Below are 18,986 nucleotides of genomic sequence, written 5' to 3'. Positions count from 1 at the left end.
TATTTCACCAAATAAAAATCATATTTATCCTAGAAGTTTAAGTGTTGAAAATGGAATTTATTCCACAGGCTAACAAATATTCTCAAATTGAAATGTTACTTCAAGAACAAGAAAATGTCAAAAACTATTTTCTTCACTCATTCCCATCCCCCATAAAAAATAAAATAAAATGTTTAAAGTTACATTTGCCAGTTTTCATCACCAAGGTATTTCTGCTTTGCCTTTATTCTCTGGCATGACCTTTATTTATTTTTTCTCTCAGTCTATTTCTTTCATTTCCAAATAGTTTTCCCTCCCAAATCTCCCACTACTTCTTCCTACCACAAATTTAAAAAGTTTAATAGGTTAATTGATTCCCCTTTAGCCACATCAAACCCCCTTTGCAGTACATGTTAAAATTCAGTCAGCCCTCTGTATCCATGGGCTCTGCATCTTCTAATTCAAACGACCTAGGATAGAAAATATTAAAAAAAATTTTTTAGAAATTTCTAAAACACAAAACTTGAATTTGCTGCACTTAAGCAAGGCAATGATTTACATATCATTTACATTGTATTTACAACTATTTACATATCATTTACATATTATGTATTATATGGAATCTAGAGATGATTTAAAGTGCATGATGGGGGAGGATATAGCTCACGGGTTCAATCCCCAGTACCTCCTCCAAAAATAAATAAATAAATAAATAAACCTAATTACCTCCCCCTCAAAAACAAACAAATAAACAAAGCATATGGGAGGATGTGTGTAGGGTGTATGCAATACCACGCCATTTTATATAAGTGACTTGAGTATCCACAGATTTTGGTATCCTCAGGGGTCCTGGAACCAATTCCCTGTAGATACCAAGGGACAACTGCAATTGAATATAGGAATACTTCAAATATCTACTTTACTCAATCTAATTTAAATGGGTTATAACCCAGTAACTTTGACAGCTTGTCACATAATACAAATTAATAAAATGATAATTTAAATTAGGGATATAAAATTAAGATTCAGAATTTTATTTTTAAAAATCACATAATGTCCTTTTATGGAAAACTTTACTCAGGTATCTTAAATATATGCATTATCAACAGACATATATACAACAGATGATTGACCCTGATTTCAATAAAAATTTCCTGATGGTGATTCGCGTATTGTCTTCATAAGTATATTTAGTATGTTGATTATTAATTTTAACTACTCTACTCTCTTTTTTATGAACCATATGTCATCAACCATTTCTAACAGGACTCTTAATAATTTTCAGTAGTAATTGCAATAAACGCATATACCAAAACTACTGTTTATGAATATATGTCCCTTTCTTACGTTATTTACAACAAACAGAATTTGCTGGAATTTTCTCCCCATTTTTAGTAGGGTAGCAACTAGCCTTATATATAATAAGTTTAGCATCTTCAATACATACCCATTAACTGGATGATGGGGTACATCAATTTATTAAGATTATGGCATTCATTTTGTTTTAAACAAAAATTGCTTACAAATCATGGAGCCTCACCCAGTAATAAGATCAACTTTGTCATGTTTACAGTATGTGAATTCTTAATGTTTTAAGAACCCTTATGTTTGATTAGAATTTAATATTTTCCCAGCATCATCCTGATTTTTCTTTTCATGTTCTGTCGGGTAGTGGGGGATGGAAGGAGGTGATTCTTAGATAGAATTAGAGCTGTAGGAGGCATCTGTATAGCTCCAGGGCCAACTGTTTCTGCCATTCTTCTGCTCCCTCCACCTAGCAGGTCTACAGCCCAGGCTGCTACAGATTTTCTCTGACAGCCTCCCTCTCGTGCTCTTTCTCCCTCTCCGAGCAGTAAGGAGGTTCTGTCTGTCTACTTCTCATTGTCACCTCTTTTTTTTTTTTTATTTGGAGTATAGTCTGCTTACAATGTTGTGTCAATTGCTGGTGTCCAGCATAACAGTTCAGTCATATATATACATACATATATTCATTTTCATATTCTTGTTCATTATAAGTTACTACAAGATATTGAATATAGTTCCCTGTGCGATATAGTAGAAACTTGTTTATCTTTTTTATATATAGTAGTTAGTATCTGCAAATCCAAACTCCCATTTTATCCTCCCCATCCCCTTCCAACCAAGAGATAACCATAAGTTTGTTTTCTATGTCTATGAGTCTGTTTTTCTGTTTTGTAAATAAGTTCATTTGTCCTTTTTTTTTTAGATTTAGATGGTATTTTTCTTTCTCTTTCTGGCTTACTTCACCTAGAACGACAATCTCCAGGTCCATCCACATTGTTGCAAATGGCATTAAAGAGGGTTCCCAGGGCAGGGCTTTAGGACATGGAATCACATAGTTCTTTCCTTTAACAAGGATCACAGATTTGAGGGCTGGGCCAGATGAACCTTGTAAAGATGCTTAGGGTGACCAATGTACAAACAAAAAAATAAACAATGAAGGTCTTTAATTGTGGCATGTAGCCTTTGTCCCGTCTTACTGCTCCATACTGTCGCACATCTCTCCTTCCTCCTCTGAGACTCAACGTATCTCCGGAGCTGCCCAATCGGGGGTGCCTACCACAGAGCCACAGCACAGCAAAAATGGGGTTTGTAGCGGCATCAGTGCTTCTTGGACATCTGCCTATTTTCCCATGGGAATATTCAACACCATGATCATCACCCGATCATCTAAACCTATAAAGCCGAAATTCAACTTGACATAAAAAATTTTAAACATTCTGATCTTAGCCCTTTGTGGTTCCTGGAATCACTTTCATTTTCATATGCAGCATTTCACTGCCAATATAAACTAGTTAATAAACATTGGTTCTTTTCAAGCTGAGTATATAATTTCTTTTTTATACTAAAAGTCTTTTGATAGTCCAAAGTACTGCAAAGTCTTAGCCTGTAATTTAGTTAAATGAATTCAAAACTCCATACTGCCCTTAGAGGATAGGGAAAGGAAATAATGTTCACAAAAATGATGGTTAAGCATAGTTATGAAGAAACCTGGCACCACTAAAGGACTATTCAGAAATCTGAGACTGAGAATCATAATGATGTAAGACTAACAACTTGGATGGAAAATACACGCAATGAGTTCATTGTGAGAGAAGTGGCTTATCTTAGAGTATTCTGAGTTTCTCATTAAAACAAATATCTCTGATTTCTTTCAATGGTTCCCAGTGAGAACATGAAAATCACAGTGATGAAAGTGTGACTGATTCTATCTTGTGTTCTTAAAACCTAAAATTACATATTGAAATGAAAGAACTTTCTGCTGGAACAGCTAGCTATAAATGTGGCATTCATATAACCATAAATAGCAATTAATCAAGAGTAAAAATTCTTTTAAAAATTCTATCAGTCATTTATTTCATATGATTTTATTAATATAAATACTACTGAATAAATTTTGTTATTTATAGTAACAGCATCCACAACCTGTATAGTAGTTACTTACTTAATACATTTGTTGTCCATGTGTTAGTGAAATAAATGACCATCATTAAATATGTAGAAATTATTCAGGAACACAAAGAAAGGGTAAAGTGCACTGGTATACCTACATACTCCCCCTCAACCCTTCACTCCCATCCCAGCTAGTGATTGTTCTAATCTTTAGATCAGAATGGCTCCCCTTTGACAGTTTAACAAAGGGAAGACCTCTGCCCCAAGAAGGTACTTAGCCCAAGAAGCTAAGAGGGCTGGCCCCTCTTCTTGTGTCCAGGGTAGCCAATGAGCCAATCTGATGTCAGTTCCCCATAACTGGTAGTCTCCCTATTCCCCCAGGAGCAAAGACTGCCACCACGCCCTGCCCCATTGGCCACCACACACAGCAGGGTGTTGCTCCAGGACCTTGCTTCAGACATATAAGCTCCCCCTATCCCTTAAGCCACTGTCTTCTCTGTTACTGACTCCAGGCTCTTTCTTCCACCTAGAAGTTGGGCGAGGACAGGCCTTGCAGGCCAGAGAGTGCAGCCCAACAAGGTGTTTTCTAATTTTTCCAAAGAATGACAGGGGTGTGACTATTATTTGATTAATTGATTTCTAACATTATTTTATTATGATCAGAGAATATGATCAGCTTAAGCTAAAATTTTCAATCTTCGTTGAGTTTAGTTTGTTGCCTGGTACATGCTCTCTGTTATGCAGAGTTTCAAGCGTCCATCCATTAAATAGGTTAGTTAACAGTGTCATTTGGCTCTTTGACTTTCCTATTAACTTTTTTTGCCAAGTTTACTAATTCTAAGAGATGTCTATTACAATCTTCTCACTATGACTGTGGACTTGTTTGTTTCCCCGTGTAACTCTGTTAGACTTTTTATTTTGTAGAATTGTTATATCTTCTTATTGTTATAACAGTAAATTGTTCCTTCTGTGATTGTGACTCTTTATCTCAAATAATGATGTTTGCCTTAAACTCTATTTCACCTTATATAACTTGATGAAGTTATATCAACTTGACTCACTTCAATATTAACCTGGCATTTATTCTTTATCCCTTTACCTTAAAACCTTACTTGCTTTTATATTTAAGGCATGTCTTGCAAATAGCATATGACTTGGTATTGCTCAGTTTACTTTGATTTTAATCCACTCTGAAAATCTCTGCATACTAACTGGTAAATTAGAATATTTTATGTTGATTCTAATTGCTAGTACATGTGGATGTATTGCTGTCATTTTTATTCACTGCCTTCTATTGACAAACATTTTCCTTTACCTTTTTTCCAATTGAGTTGTCGTAGTCTCTTCTCCCTTCTGCTTGTAGGAGTGTTATATTGCTACTTCTATTGTTCTAATAAGTGATCTTTGGTTCTTAGAGTGCACACATAACAAAGTCTAAAATAAATCATAATACATTTCCTTACCAAAATAAAACAAGGACTTTAGAAATTCTGTAGCACAATTGACTACATTTTCATCTTTCATTCACATAACTTGCTTTCATTCATTTGTTAAATTTACAAATTAGTCATTAAAACTATCATTACTTTTTACAAAAAAATCATTACTTAAAATTTACTGATTCCTTTCTTATCAATTTTTTTCTTGTGCTTGGTTTCCTTATTTATAAAGTAGTTCTTTCTTTAGTTTTACATAAAAACTCTATTTTGCCATCATTCACTCTTGAATTTTCATTTAGCTGATAAAAATTCTAATTTGGTAACTATTTTCTTTCCACTCTTTGAAGATATAACCTTATTACTACCCGATCTCTGTTGTTTAAAGTTCGCTGTGAGTCTAATGGTTATTCCTTTGTAAGTTAATTGTCTTTATTTTTGAAAGATTCCAAGGTTTTCCTGTTTTGCTTTGATGTTTTGCAATGGTCAATAACTATGGACTTACTGTTAATCAGGATTGGAGTTTAATGGGCATTTCCAAACCGGTGGTTCACATCATTGATTAAATGAAAAACTGTCAGCCAGTGCATCTTTGATCATTCTCTTAATTCTCACAATTTTCTCTTTCCAGAATTCCTATCCTGAAACTTCTAATTAATTCCTTTCTTTGAATACTTTTCAACTAATTAATTCTTTGGTCTCATGCATTTTGATAATCTCATAAGATGTAACTTTCAATTCACTAAAACTCTTCTAATTCTAATATTTGCTTTCATCCATCCATTGAAGTTTTTACTTAAGTTCTTCTATATTTTATTTCTAGAAGTTCTAATTCGATTTTTTTCTGAGTCTGTTTTGTTTTGTTTTGTTTGGCCACTGTATTCTTTCCTTTTGAACTATATTCCTTTTATCAATTTAATCATCTTAAACACTTCCACAGAAATCTCCCTTGCCAACATTTTTCTAGTAGAATGAATTGTCGTTTTTATATTCAAAATTCATAGATTACACATATGTCTCGATGCAATTTTTTGGCTAATGTCTATATATGAAATTTTTATATTTACATTTTCTAAAACTCAGTACAACATTTTCTAACAAAAAGACATTTGGAGAAAAGCCTCAAGCTATAGTCCAACTATAATTGGTAAAATGTTAAAAAATCAAAGTTAGATGTTTTGAAAAATCAAGCCGAGTGTCAATGAAGGAAACATATGTCTTGAATGTTGCTGGCACTTGGAGAAGCCTAATGTTTCCCAACATTAAAAAATGGGCATGTAAGCAGAGTTCTGGTTGATAAGAGATTTTATCCCAAAACATTGAACCCATCACTTTCCGAGAAGATTTTTCTAAGTCTTCTTGTTCGGGAGTCTTTACAGCAGCATGAAAATGGTGGAAAATTATAACCATTCCTCTTAATTTTGCCTGAAATGACTTCTTTATCACCCACTTTGTTTGCATTATAAACTTCTGCAACCGGTTGCTAACAATGATGACTTCAGTGGTTTCCCCTTCTCCCTCTACTGATCAAATTCAAGTTTTCACTCACCTTGTTGAGTAACAACAGTTAATTACTGGAAAATGTCTTGGTGTTCATTGTAAACTGCGTCCGCATTTTTCTAACAGATTTATTTATTGCCTTCTGTTTTTGCTGTGTTATATGAAAATACAATGTTTCTGGTACAGTATGCAAACCATCTATGTTACTACCTACAGAGCAACTATTAATGATCACATTGTTTTGTAATAATGAAGCAATGTTTTAAGCATTTATATGCTAACAGAAGTTTTTTTTTTTTTTTTAACTTACATGTAAAGATTTTCTAGTGCCCTAGCTACATTTCAGGAAATTTTAGGGAAGTCTGGTAGTGATGCATAACACACAATCATTTTTCCCATTTGAAATAATGGGGAAAAAATTTCCAGTTATTTTCCTGCAGAAAATCTTTTCAAGATTTTCAGACAACTAATGTTGAGGAAGGGGCACCTATTTTTAATCATGTCTTTTACTTTGTTCTTAATTTCAAGTTCTTAGAGAGTTGTTATGTCTATAGACTGACACTGAAGATGACTTATATCATTGTACAGTTTTGTAGTGTTTGTATGTGGTGTGTGTGGTGGGGGAGGGGAAGGGGAAGGAGAAGAGAAAGAAAGAGGGAGGTCTTTTCTTCACAAGAATTTTTTTTCCTGATAAGAATCCTGCATGTCCTTACTTCTAGAAATGTCCCTCTAGAGACATTCTGTTTGCTGTTGCTTTGGGCCCTGGGGATATCACCAAGCAAGGATCAGTTTTATGTCCAAATCTCAGTTTAGAGATTGCTTCATCATATATGTATCATAATTTCAGATGCAATCCCCTTCTCAGTGCTGACTTGGAATTTTTCTTCTTGACTTTTTTTTTCCCTTTGTAAAGTAGCAGGAATTTCATGCTCTCCAGGGCAGTAGATGGGAGTTTTTGTAGCCCTCTATTCCAGAAATGGTTCAGTGAGCTTTTTCAGATGTGTTTATTAAGGGTATCAATTCTGTCTCTCTTGTTGGGTCTGAAGTCTAGTTTTATGCTTTTCTGTAAGTGTTAACCTATCAAATCTTTGTCCACAAAGGGCCTATCTCTGGGTCCTGTAACCACTCATGACACCACTGTACCGTCTACCAATCTCTCCACTGTAGATTTTAACTCTCAATTGTTTTCTACAAGAAAGAGTTATCTTTTATTTATTAAATCATGTATTTATGAAGTATATATTAGATTTCTAAATCTTTGCAATGGGAAGCATTTCCATATTAGTCTGTTTCACAATAGTCCATTCCTATGACTGAACATTGAAAGACATTAATTTCTCTCAAAAAGCCCAGTTTTTAGGACTTTCTGCACCTTATCCTCCTTTCAAATTTTTGAAAGCTGCTTTTCCCTTCCCTTCTTCTTCCTGTCCATGTGGTTATTGTAGAATGCTCAACTCCCTCTCAGGGGAAGCTCAGAAGTAAGAATTTGATCATATTCAAACAAGACTATGGTGGATTGTATTTTCATTCACAAATATGAACTTCCCACCCCACGTAGGAGAAAGTAATGTCCCCTGCCTTCCTGATGTCGGGGTCAGCCATTGGACATGTTAACCAATGGGATGGCAGCAAGCGTAACTTAAATATAATTACATAGTTTGGGTTGGCATCTCTTGTTCCTGACTTCTGCCACCAGAGAAGGGAATGTCTTAGAAAATCCATTAGGGCAGCAAAACCAAGAATCAGGTGTAACATCTGCAGCAAAACTAGGTAGAACAGCATCCCCAGCTCCCAACAGCTATGAAGTAATGATAACCTGGTATCAGACACTGTTGCAGGAGGGAATAAAGAGGGGAAGCAGGGGGAAGGTAATAATGTTGATAGTCCCAAAAAAGGACAATCCTCAAGTAGCAACACATCCTCACTGGGGTGGAAACCAAAGCTAAGAGGAGGTATTGCAAGAGCCAATCCAAGGCTGAGTGCAAGCAAAACCACAATGCTATCTGACAGTGTCACAACAGTCTGGGCTAAAGGAGCGCTTGAAAATAGTAAACCAAAACAGTGCTGCAAAGACAAAGCTAGCTATAGAGGGGAAATTCCTGAAAACAAAATTCAAATTAGAGGAGCAAAGGAAAGAGAAGATTCACCTAAAATTGGAGAAGATGAGCAGGAATTGAAATGCTGTGTTTTTCGTCATGTTCCAAAAACCACAGAAGAGGGAGCTCTAGAAAAGGTATGATGGGGTAATCACACTCTTCCAAAAGTACAGGAAGGTGGATTTCACTGCCAAAAGTATGTAGAGGAAAAGGCTTATCATCAAAACCCTCTCAACGTTATTAGAAAAAAATAATTACAAACAGAATGATGTTTCTACAATAAAAGCATACTCGGAGCACAGTCCCACAAAAAGAGACAGAAATTGTAACGTAATATTTCAAAGCAAGGTAAAAGCTATTTTTTAAGTGATAAAATCTATGAAAGAATAACATAAATCAGAAATGTGATTGTAGAAAAGGAAAATTTGAAAAGAGAAGGAACAGAATTAGAATAATGGGGAAAAGCCATTTCAGAAATGAAACTAAAAGGAACACAAGAGTGAGTACACAAAATAGATAAGGCTTTAAGAAAATTAAAGATTGAAAGGAGGAAATTACCCCAAAAAAGGCAGTGAAGAAAGATAAAAAGATTCAAGAGAAGATAACAGATATGGAAGGTAGGCAAAGAGGATGAGATGTACAACAATGACAAAGGAAGAAAACCACAAAATGAAACAAAACTGATTCAAGAAGTTTCCAAAAGTAAAAGAAGACTTTAAACTATATATTGACGCTGCATACTTGGTAAAATAGTCTCAGAATAGCCAACACCAAGACATATTCTAGAATAGAGGGTTGCAAACTTGCTCTGCAGATCCTGGGGAAACCACAGAAACCTTTCAGAAGGCGCACAAATGTCACAGTTTTAAAATTTGCACTAACAAAAAAAGAAAAGCAAAAAACCATGGAATAACTGTATTGCCTTTAACAGCAATGATGGGTAAAACTGATGGCCTTTTAGCACGAGTAAAAACTGTGGAAACAGATGGTATCCTCCACCAACACTAATGCAAGAAAAAAAGTTAGATTCATTTTAAGAAGTTTCTAGATAAAGCAATAAAAATTAATTTTATTAAATCTTGACCTTTACATTATTATGTGAGGAAATAGGAAGTATGTATAAAGCATTTCTACAGCATTCCAAAATAACATCATATGTCTTAGGAAAAACACTTGTGCAAGTGTTTGAGTTGCAATCTGAACTAGTCACCTGTCACATCGAACACCATTTTTATTGCAAATAACAACTTACAGACAAAGCTATGGTTATTAAGACTTGGGTATCTGACAGAAGTTTTCCTAAAAAATAAATGAAGAAAATTACTGATAGTTTTCTTTATCAGTGATAAAATTTGAACTTTAAAGAGAAAATTATCATTTTGGAAAAAACTATATTTATGACAGTGAGTTACAGGTACAATGAGTTATAGATTTCCAGTACTCAAAGACTTTTCTGATAAGATCAGTAGTTATGTTAATAAATGTGATGCTTTGATACTGTATAGTGTAAGTGTAAATCTCTGAAAGGTCTGTATAACTCAGTGAACCCATAGTTTCCAAATAACCACTACACACATGATGTTAGAGAAAAGACCTATTTGAAGTGCAACACAAATGGATTTAATGCAAGGAAGTACAAAGAGCTCACTGCTTTGGTTTCAGATTCCACATTGCAACTCATCTTTAAGAAACTGCCATTTGTCAAAACTCTGTGTAGCATCAAAGAAGAATATCTGCAATTATCTGAAAACACTATTAAAATACTCCATTTTCATTCACATATTTGTGTGAGGCCAGATTTTTCTTAACCCAAACAACATATTTCCAAAGATTGAATGGATCAGGTATGATAATCCAACTTTATTCTATGAAGCCAGACATTAAGGAAATTTCTAAAAATGTAAAATAATTATTCTCACTATTTTTCATTTAGAAAAATATTTTTTCATTTAACATATATTATCCTGTTAATATATAATAGGTATACTCTTGTTATTCTAAACGAATCATTAACTAACTTAATTTCTCAGTTTTAATTTTTAATAAGGTAAATATCATTAGATGTAATTTAAATAAATAAAAGGTTTGGGTAAACACATATTTATCTTTAGAATTTTTACAAAGTGATGATTGCAAAGGGGTTTTTAAAATATGTAATATTGTAATAGATAATGTCTATATGCTCTGAGAATATAGACACATTGCAACTGCCCAACAGTGGGTGACAGCAGGAATAGGGGGCATACTAAAAAGTAAAATGAGTTTGCTGCTTAAATATTAACTTGGATCTGGGTATTCACTGGGAGTAAAAAGATACTATCTCAAGATATGGAGGAAGGAAAGAGAATTTACTAGATAATTTCAGTATTGCTCATAGTAGGTAACCATTGAACAATAGTAAGACAGAAAAATGGGGGTGGGGAGCAGAAAAAGGGACAAAGGGAAAGAAAGAGATTAGGGTATAAGGATATTAGTACAAAGGTAATCATTAGGAAAAAATACAGACCTTCCTAAAATATGATAAGATATACCCCAAAAGAGAGAATGAGTGAACAAACTATCCAGTGAAAGACTAGAGTCATATGACTTAGAAATACCTGGCAGAACAGAGGCCAAACGTTTACCAAATCAGTACATATATATGAGCCTAATTAATCTTTTAAAGAGAAACAGAAAATAATGTTAAGATTGGCTAACAAAAGAAAATCCAATATACTCCTGACACTGCAGACCACTCAGCCCTCCTTGAACATGCCCAGCACTTCCACCTCTTTGTTCCTTGGTTCATGCCCTTCCCAACCCCTTCATCTATAAAAAGTCTATTGAGTTTTCTGTTCAGTAACGCTGCTTCTTCCATGAAGCCCTCTGTAATTGCTTAGTCAGAAATTAGTCTCAAAACATCTTCATACCTTTAGTAAAGTAGCTAACAAAATCTGGCATGTTGTAGACTGTTGTTTATACACTTTCTTCCCCACTAGAACGTGAACTTAAAAAACAGGAACAAATGAAAGGTATATTGAAGCAGCTCAATTATTGAATAAATGAACCAAGGATCTAAGGACATGCTATTCATTTAACTATATCACTGTAGAATTTAAGTCTAATTATCTATAGTTGTAATTATAACTGATTACTTCCTTTTAAATTTTAAATTCACTTACATCATTTTAGATTGCCTCTAGGCATTTAATTAACATTCTTCCTCCCTGGATAGTTATTGCTTCTAGATTGTTAAATGTTTATAAATAGAGCTGCTTACTTTGGAATCTCTCCTCTCCCAATTGTGAAAGTTTCTGAATTAATGAACACTTTTTATGGCAATGTTTTTTCATACATGCTGGCAAGCTTAAATCTTTAACTCTTTTGTGTTTTTCTTGCTCCCTCATTCCCAATTCTGGTTTTTTGTTAGCATTTCCCCACATTTTGTGTTTGTTCATGTACATTTTTTATACTAGAATATTTGATGCAACATTTGAAGGGATTAAAACTCACAAGTCAGCAATGATTGCAATACAGTGACTATTACATCTAACCATGTTCACAGTGCTATGAAAACATCTTACTGTTATTTCATTATTCACTTGACTGCCCTTGAACACAGTGGTAGTTGAACAGAACAATTTACTGTCTCTTTTATATGTATAACTGTGTCTCCCAGTGTCTATAAAAGTATCTTACTTTTATTGCATTATTCATTTGGTCATCCTTCAACACACTGTTATTTTTTGAATAGAACTATTTACTGACTTTTATACGTGTATGAGTGAAATTTCCTAAATGCTCCACTAAGCATTCAATCTTTCTTTGGTATCAGCTCTGTCTTTTACCTCTTATACCCAGCAATACCCTGAGATCCAGTGCTTTAAATGACCTACCTCGCTCAGTCTGCTTAACATGGGTATGTTTGTTCCATGTGGTGAAAAATTAAATTTGCAAATTCATCAGAAGGAGGCACTTTACCTCAAGATGTCACAGATTTTCCTTGTTGGCCTTCAGTTTTGTAGGCTGTAATTATGTCCCTATATAAAGATGATCCCCGGGATCCTCACTCCATCTTCTTTATCCACTGAGCAGAGCTTTCATGAAGGAGACATCAGCTTTCAAGAACTGAGGAGGGTCTGAGATTCTATCCCACTTGCAAGCTAACAATTTAGTTTGCGGCAGTGTTATGTGGCAAGAGGTGTCATGCTGACAGAAGACATGAGATTCCTGGGTCAAAACCAAAGGACTTTATTACTCACAGCACAGCAAGCAACATGAGCTTCAGCATATTTGCCCCAGTTCCCAAAAGGTAACGAGAAGGGCTGCAGGTACATGGCACACAGTGGGTTTCATCACAGGAGAGAGGCCAAGGGTCTCAGCGCCGTTTGAGTGAGCAGCAAACATTGAAGCAAGAGCAGAGAAGCCAACGCCCCTCTCCTGGAAGAGGAACTAGTTACACGGAGCCATGCTGTGGTTCCCTTGACCTACTCTGCTGTCTCTGTGACTGGTTGCAAGGATGGCTCGGTATCAGAAGACAGATAAGCCTTAAGGTCAGCAACAATTTTTAGGGATGCTCAGAGCCCATGACTGACTGCTTCACTCAATACCTCTCCATCACTCTGAGAGTTAGCATAATCTTAGACCTGTATTTCAATTCCATTGATGATGACCTCATACCAAAAAAAAAATTTGAACAAAGCAGAACTTTCTAAAGCAGATCAAAATTTGACCATATTCACAACCATCAAGCTCCTTCCTTTATTCGCACTTAGGTGCCAGCCTTTTATACAGCTCTCATTGCTTTCACATAATAATGATGAAGTGTCATCGAAATCACAGATGTGCTTGCCTGGGTGTACTTTATAGCCAAAAACATCTGCTTCTCCATTTCTGCCTCTTGAATTATTGTCTATCTTCAAATTTTCAAATATTCCTTCAAAACTCAACTTTAACTCACTTTCTTTTTCTTTCTGGTTAATATTTTCCCATATCCCCCCAAATTGCCATAAATCTCATTTAAAACTTTACAGCTAAATTTGTCTTTATAAAATGCGCAGCTGGCATTAAGCAAATATGAATCATGGTAATAAATTTTATTCATTAAGCATTTATCAAATGCCATTCAAGTCCCCAACATAAACATGAAGAAGACAAGGTTCTTGCCTTTACTAAGATCACAAGTTAGTAGGGAAATTGTAATTAATGCAATAACAGATGTATGTATAATGTACAAAGTAATACTGAGGTAGATGTTAAGAAGACTCCACAATGTGGATGACCTGAGGCACATTTTAAAATAAGAATAACTGTGTTAGATCAAATTAGTTTCTAAGGTATAGCATAACTGAGCATCAGCCCAGTAACTATATTATAGGCAATAATATTCCTCCTTCAAAATGTTATTTTTTAAGTCACCTGCAATGGAGGTTACTAAATTCAAAATATTCTTTATTCAGTGAATATTTTTGGAGCTCCCTCTGAGTGTTAGGCACAGTGTCCAGTATTCTAACATCAAAGCTATATTTATACACTAAAAAAGAATGACTTAGGAAATAATTATTTTAGTCGTTATAGTATTTCTTTAGTCATCGAATGAATTAATAAAATTATTAATTGACCAAGAAACAGGGATGCAGCTTTAGAATTCTAGTCAGTGTGTGTGTATGTATGTATACAAGTTGTTATTATTACTATTTAACCAACTAAGAGGAAACATGAAATTGTCACTGGCAGTTCTAAGTGGTTCAGCCTAATTTTTTTTATTGAGGTCTAGTCAGTTTACAATGTTGTATCACAGCCTAATTTGTTTTATTTCTATAATGTAAAGAAGATGAGCTTCAGATTCTGATAGGTTGAATCTGAATCTTAACAAAACATACTTAACCTGTGCGACTTTGGGCATTAACCTCCCTAACCCTCATTTTATCATCCATAAAATAGGAAGAGTAGAACCAATCTAAATTAGTTATGCTCGTGTTGAGCCTATAAGGAAACCACAACCACAGCAGCCTAACTAAATAGGGGCTTGCTTTTTCTCACATAACTAACAATACAGAGGTTGTGCATCCAAGAGTGAAGGTGTAGTTTCGTAAAGTTATCCGCACACGGAAGAAGCTGATTTCCATGTGAGAAATAAGAAGGCAGATAGAGGGCCAGGCCAGCGGCAGTGGGAAGGCAGTGGAGGGCAAAGGCTTGAAAAATAATCAAGTGATCAAATCTGTAAATTCTGATTGAACTCCCTTGTTGTTTGTTATTTTTGTTTACCAGAGAAGTAGTTTGGTTTTGGGCGATGCTATTTCTTACAGTCTATTTATGTCCCAGGTGACTCTTCTGGCTCCTCTAGTCTTACCATCCTGTTTCCTTCATGTTTTCAAAGTTTCTGCTGCACTTCTAGGCATCTGGGCAGGTTTTAGGTAAACACAGGGAAGTGTGAAGCATAGAAATCGTCTCCCTGAAAGGTTCTGGGAAGAGATTCTCTGCCAGTGGCTTCCACCTGTATCTCACGAGTAAGAATTGTATCCCGGGAGCAAATCTAGTTACAGGAGAGGGTGGGAATTCTAGTCTTTTGCTCTCTCACCATTATAATATACAAAGGTAAGGGAGAAGGGTATTAGAACAGCTATTAAGCCTCACATTAGGTGAGGCTTCAGTATCTGCCTTACTATCTTTATGGAGGTCTAAAGATTAAATGAGGAAAAATATGTAGAACTAGGTAGGTGCTTAGCAAATAGTACTTCCTTAATAACTGAGGGCTGCTAGCAGTGATTACAATGATGATCTTGATAATGATGATATGAAGCTGATGATGAAACAAAAGTTAAAATCTTGAACATATGTGAATAACTACTAACTCAAATGTGTATTTGTCAAGTCATGAATTCAATGATACCTTTCATTTACAATATTGTAAATGACAACATTGGTACCAACAAAAGTGCTAGTTAATCAAAGGCAGATCATCTCTAGTTACCTCACATCTATAACCTCATTGGGGTTGATGGGTGTATTTTTAGGCAGAAAAATCTCATGTTTGACTTCTTTCCAAAGTTTATTTTCTTGGAAAGTTTGAAGACCATCTGGGGAGTTATTTCGAGACATGAATATAAAAAACTGCTATTTTATTCATTTTGAATGCAGCATTTTTTAGCAGTCAGAATATTCCCACAAAAAAGTAAATCAAAAGTTGGCAATGTAAGTAACTTTTGAGAAACACCAGAAAAATGGATTATAAGTCAATTTATTGGATTTCCCCCAACCTATATGTCTCTAGTGATAATTTTCAATTCTTCCTATCTTTTGGTCCTATAGGTTTTGTCTTCATCACCTGAGCATGGTTTTTGAGACATCTCTATAAACCTGAATGTACCTAAATCTCTTTATACATTTATTACCACTGTGATCTTAATCACCTGACAGATTAGGTGCAGACATTGCAGAGGTGGAGGAGGGGCTAAGGTGATGACTGAAATCAGTTTCTGCCTTTAAGTCATCTCCCTGTAGGGGAAAGAGACACGTAAGCAAATAATTACAATACAATGCAATTAGTGAAATAGCAGAAGTACTTAACAGAACTCTCTGGAAACACTGAGGAGGGAGTAAGTGGCTCTGCCTAGAGACTAAAAGGAATTAAGAGCAAGTCCTTAAAGGATTAATAAAATTTCCAAAGGTGGTAAAGGAAGAGAAGAACATTTTAAATAAAATTGCCAATAAATTAAAAGGCCAAAGACAATAAAGAGCCTGGCGTGTTAAAAGAATGTCAGCCAGGTCGGTGCACCTGCAACAGAGGGGACATAACACGATGTTTAATGACAAAGGAGACAGGTTCAGGTTTCTGGGCTGTAAATGACCAGGCTCTGTTATAGGACCACAGGGAGCCATGGAAGGCTTTCCAGAGGTAGATGAAATGAATCAGGCTTCTGTTTCAAACTGCCAACTCCATCGTGAGTTACGGAATTTGACTCATCAGGGCAAGAAACTGGTTTCACGAAAAGAATTTGGCAGGCTCATAAAAGGCTCACTCAATGGCAATGAGGATAAACAGGAGGGCAAGGTTTTGCGAAATATTCAAGAGATCAAATCTATAAAATTCCAGTTAAATTGATGTGGCTGTTTAATTGTTACTGTTGATGGTTACTGTTTACCATGGTAGTGGTTCGCTTTTGAATGAAGCTATTTCCCAATAGCCCTTTTAAATAATTGACTCTGCTCTTAAGTACACCTCCTCTCCCTTATCCTTCCCCTTAACCATTTCTTAACTGTTTATGAAGATCCTGAGCATTCCTCACGCTCATTTTTAGCCTTTAATTCCCTCTTCATGTTCTCATTCTCCTTTATTTCTTCCCTCTTCCCCCTCCTACCCCCAAACAAACAGCAATACACAACATAGCTATGATGTTTAGGAAGTGCAGTGGTAAAGTGGATCCCAACAGTGAGAGTGATTCAGGTTTTTTTGCTTTTAGTTATAGTCCATAATAGACACTCAACCGTACAATGCCAAAGAAAACGTCTTTTCTATAACAGTTAATGAACATCTTAAGATACCGGATTTCCAGAATGTCGCCTGTTTGATCTATTGAATGAATTTTGTTTTAATGCTACTTCAGTGGAGGAAAATATCTGCTTAGTTAATTGCCACTGTAGCTAAAACAGCCAGTAAGTTGGTTTTTATTATTTTTCACAGTTCAATTAGCTGCTGAGATTTTATGTCAATATCATTTAATTCCCAAGGCATGTGCACATTAAGAAAAAAAAAAAACTTGTCCTGCAGATAGAAGAAAAAGCAGAAGCATATTCCATTCCTTCCATATAGTAGTGACATGCTGTTGTTTCTATTCTGATTCGGAATTTCAAATTTTTGTCTAACCTAACTTGGTCGAGGCTTAAGGAATGTTAATAGCCACTTCATTAATTTTAAATTTTACTGAAGTCAGCCATAACTCAGAAGAACCCCAACCAAACATTATTGAATCAACCAGATGACACATTTTCAGGGCAGCCTTTCGGAAAGGAAACGTATCTCCACTAAACTGGCAAAACGGTAGTCTCGTACTTACAGAGAATTTTAAATAAGAAACCTTAGCTTCTGCTTGTACAGAATAATACACTGCAAAACCACACTGAAAACTTCAGTTCCCTTATTATTTTGTTAATCATTGCCTGTGGTCTTTCAGAGGTGCACTTGATTAGAATCTTTCTACAAATGAGTAACAATGAAGCCTTCATAGAAAATATTATAACCCATATGCCAAGTTAATTTTAAAATTTCATATTGGAAATAAGAACACTGCTAGTATTTTTATCCTCAAATTACTTATCTAATAACACTTGCATCTGGAAGTAATAATGGCTTTCATGTTTACTGAGAGGCACAAAGAGATGAAATCTCATTTATAATTTCTTCAGATACAAAGGCAACTGTGTTACATTGTGAAAAACTTACTATTGTAAAATTGTTTTATACATCAATTAAAATGTCCAGATGCATATTTTTCTTTAAGATAATGATACCGATCTCGTTTGTCAGTCAAAGAATAACCAGTGTCACATCAATATCACTTAAAAGTACTAATAGTTTTGTTAACATTTCTAGACAGAATAAATTTGGCAAAAGAATGAAACTATATATTTAGAGTTGGAAAAAAATTATGTTGATTAAAATAAAACAAGTAAAAGCTAGCAGTCCTAATTCTGACACCCATCTTGCTTCTCTGTCTTATTTTACCTTAATTACAAATAAGCTCTCCCTCCCTCATTTTAGACTGTCATAATAAATGCTTTAACCAGTCCACAACAGCCTGTGGGGTGCTTAGCATAATGTATATAGAAGTAGCCACATTGGGGGTCTAATTTTTACATTAATTTTAATAGCTATTATTCTGACTTAATTTTCTGTATAGTAATTTTTCTATAACCATTTTTTTCTCATTGGTAAAGACTTGAGAAATGATTCAAATGAAGCTTTCCTGAAACAGCCAATTCTCAATAAGTGATGTTTGTATTATTATTATTATTATTATTATTATTATTATTATTATTATTATTATTATTATATTCTTTGTAATATCTTCTTTACTTAATTCTCTCCCTAAACTCTCATGGAAAGAAAAAAAAAAGGAATAGACAAAAACTTGATAAGTCTATCACCTCAATCTGTTTCAGGTGCCAAAACAAAAAACCACAGGCTGGGTAACTTACAAACCACAAACATCTATTTCCCACAGTTCTGGAGGCTGGAAAGTCCAAGATCATGGCACTGGCCTATTAGGTGAAGACCCACTTCCACACACACACACCATCATTTTACTATAACCTCTCATGGTGAGAGAGCCAAAGGATCTCTGTGAAGTCTCTTTTATAAGAACACTAATGTCATTGGTGAGGGCTTCGCCCTCATGACCAAATCACCTCCCACAGGCCCCACCCCTGATAGCATCACAGTGGGGCAATAGGCTTCAACATATGAATTTGAGGAGGAGACTCCCCATTGCAACTGTGTGAGGCAAGAGATTTGTATTTGGCCAAAGCACCATGTTGTCCACTCTGTGACTCAGACCTCCATGGCCATTTGTTCTGCATGTGC

General features: G+C 35.1%; 1 long non-coding RNA gene across 1 annotated transcript; it reads right to left on the bottom strand.

The window, feature by feature from the left end:
• Positions 1 to 314: 314 nt before the first annotated feature.
• LOC140689206 (uncharacterized) lies at positions 315 to 18,689 on the bottom strand. The gene is made up of 4 exons (XR_012064089.1): positions 18,602 to 18,689; positions 15,817 to 15,901; positions 12,386 to 12,634; positions 315 to 449 (listed from the first exon to the last, which is right to left on the bottom strand). It is a non-coding gene; the product is annotated as an uncharacterized lncRNA (long non-coding RNA).
• Between the last annotated feature and the right edge of the window lie 297 nt (positions 18,690 to 18,986).

Source organism: Vicugna pacos, chromosome 25 (assembly GCF_048564905.1).
Source record: "Vicugna pacos chromosome 25, VicPac4, whole genome shotgun sequence".
NCBI classification, from domain to species: Eukaryota; Metazoa; Chordata; class Mammalia; order Artiodactyla; family Camelidae; genus Vicugna; species Vicugna pacos.
The sequence above is the reverse complement of the archived record's forward strand: the minus strand, read 5'-3'. Positions and strand labels throughout refer to the sequence as shown.